Source organism: Fulmarus glacialis, unplaced genomic scaffold (assembly GCF_000690835.1).
Source record: "Fulmarus glacialis isolate BGI_N327 unplaced genomic scaffold, ASM69083v1 scaffold4174, whole genome shotgun sequence".
NCBI lineage: Eukaryota > Metazoa > Chordata > Aves > Procellariiformes > Procellariidae > Fulmarus > Fulmarus glacialis.
This window is the reverse complement of record NW_009207264.1, coordinates 44,500-47,003: the sequence shown is the minus strand read 5'-3', so window position 1 is coordinate 47,003 and position 2,504 is coordinate 44,500. Positions and strand designations below refer to the sequence as shown.

Here is a 2,504-nt window from a genome sequence, read left to right as displayed (position 1 = left end):
ATCCCCATTCCCAGCAGGAATGTTTACGTGGACATAGCCAGCCGAGGATCCCAGGCTTGAGGGCTCTGCTTTGGAAAGTGCAAAGGGTGTTTGATGGAAAGCAACACGTTTACCCGTAGGCAGGCTGGCAGATGGTGGTTGTATGGCTGCACATGTGGGCAGAATATTTTCAGGCCAGACAAAACTTCCCTGAAATCTGGATTTTTCTGTGCATATGATTTGCAGCCAGGCACATGCTTATGGAGTGCAGCCTCTTGTTGTTTGTATAAACTTGTGACAACGTGATGACAATGACAGACACTTCTGTGTTGTGTCGGGGACGCATCAGCTGAGATTTCCCCACCCTCATTGCTCTTCCAGATGTGCCAATTTTTTTTTCGGTAGTCACATCAGCCCCCCAGGGAAAAGTGTCAGCCATACTAGTTAGTCTTTGGATAGTCTTTGGCCCATTAGCTTGGCATCCTGAACTGACATCCTGAGAACGACCATCAGACGCTTCTTCAGAGGCCCTCTCTGCCCCTCTTTGCTCTCTCAGCACGGACAGCCCATGGACTTTAATTGTTGGAGGGGAAAAAAGACAAACTATTAAAATAGTGAATGACTTGACATTCCGTAACACTGTGCCTACAAATCTCAGTCTCTATAACTCTGACTGATGGTGTCTGTTAAATTACAACTCAGAGGACAAGGAGAGTGAGCAAGAGAAAGATTTATCTGTAAACCTGTAAGAAATTCTAATTAGGGAAGTGGACTATCTCTTTCTAAAAACTCAGATCAAAATGATATTAATTTCTCATTAGTCTTCCCAAATCCCCAGCAGCCTGCTTGAGCAGTTTCTGAATCAGGACTCTCTTGAGGCTGTGTTGCTGTCATTTCCCAAGCAGAAGGCTAATTGTCAGCGTTTCCAGTGAGATCTGAGGTACGGAGCCAGTCTTGAGGCCGTGACACCTGGTTTTGATCAGACTGTGGCTGTGACCTCATCAGCGCTCATGAAGTCAGCAGGGCTGGCAAGAGCTGCCCTGCGGTGAGATGCTGTAGTGAGGACAGCAATATAGTTCTTCAGAGCTGTTGCCTTTCGTTACGGAGCGGTGAGCTACAGACGTGGCATCGCCATCTAACCTACCTTCTTGTGAATGGATGCTGCATAGATTTTTATTTTTAGTAATTAAGGGTAATGCTAGTAATTAATTTAGTATTTAAGCTGAACGACCTTTTTTCTTTCTTTTTTTTTTTCGCTGTGTAGGCACATTCTAAGCCTTTAAGAAGGGGTTGGCCAACGGTGCAATATACTGTGCAGATGCATCTTTTCAGAAAACAAATGCAGTATTACTTTGCACCCAGCTTTTTCTTCCCTTGGCAACCCCACTGGCAGTGCCCCTTCCGTGGTGCAGGAGGCTGACAGCCCCTCCGGCCCGAGACATCGTCTCTTAGTGCCGTCTTAGCGGTGGTGGTTGCACCAGCCACCCGGGACCAGGCTGCTCTTAAACCAGGTCGCTTGGTCCACAGCTGTGTGCTTGCACCGTCCCCGGCTCTCCTAACAGCCCTCTGTCCTCACAAGCAAATGTGTGGTGGAAGAGACCCTGGAAGCCCCGCTCATCTAATCCGTAGGTGAGGTTTCCAGTGAACGCCGCGCAATGGGACACGACGTCTCTTTCCGGTAAAGGTTTTTACACGCCTTGAAGCGTTCTCTCCAAAGAGAAAACAGTGCCTCGTGTGCTATGCTGGGTACATTTCACTAAAGACAGGCTGAAAAACCACTGGGGGATTTGGAGCAAAATAATGAACGTTGAGCTTTTAGGTATTTCCTATTCATTCAAATCAACTATGTAAATCTACCCATTTTAAAGGCAATAGGCAGAAAGGATACCTATTTCTTTGTTGAACGACTACCTAAGCTAAAATTTCCTTCTAAAGAAAGAAACGGTGCCTGTGACTGTGAGAGAGAGGGGTAGGGGTAACACAAAATACCGTACCGGTACAGAACGTAGAGCCCTCCCTGAGACACGCGTACCACTTAGCAATGACTCAATGTCACATTGTGGCCTGATCAGCTTAAATTTTGGTCTATTGGAATAACCTATAGCTCCTTCCTGAGGGAAGAGATTTCTTAAAATAGAAAATATTCTATAGAAACTCGGACAACAGATTGCTCTTCACAGTAGCTGCAGAGCTGGTCAGAGCAGTCACGTACCACCTCGTGCTAGTTGCAGCAGTTCAACTTTATACACTCTCTCGTTCGCTGGGACTTTCAAATTCTCCTTCGTGGGGTTGGGCTGTGTGTATTTCTGGGTGGAACGACCCAAAGCTCTCATGAAACTGAATGGCAGCTGAAACATTGCTACAGGGCGAGGTTCATGGGCTGAGAGCTGAAACGCTGGATTAAAAAATGACGCTGGCCAGCCTGCACCGGCTGTGGGGCAGAAAGCGCCTTGTGCTGATGTTGCGTGAAATTGCCCGATGTTTCAGAAGACAGAAGAAAAGAGCCAGGAGTGCACAGGGATGAT

At 47.1% G+C, this 2,504-nt stretch overlaps 1 protein-coding gene across 1 annotated transcript in view; it reads left to right on the top strand.

Moving 5' to 3' along the window:
* TMEM240 (transmembrane protein 240) overlaps window positions 1–2,504 on the top strand; it is a gene marked incomplete at its 5' end in the record, with an annotated part of 3,716 nt that overhangs the window by 328 nt on the left and 884 nt on the right. The gene's annotated exons all lie outside the window — the stretch shown is intronic.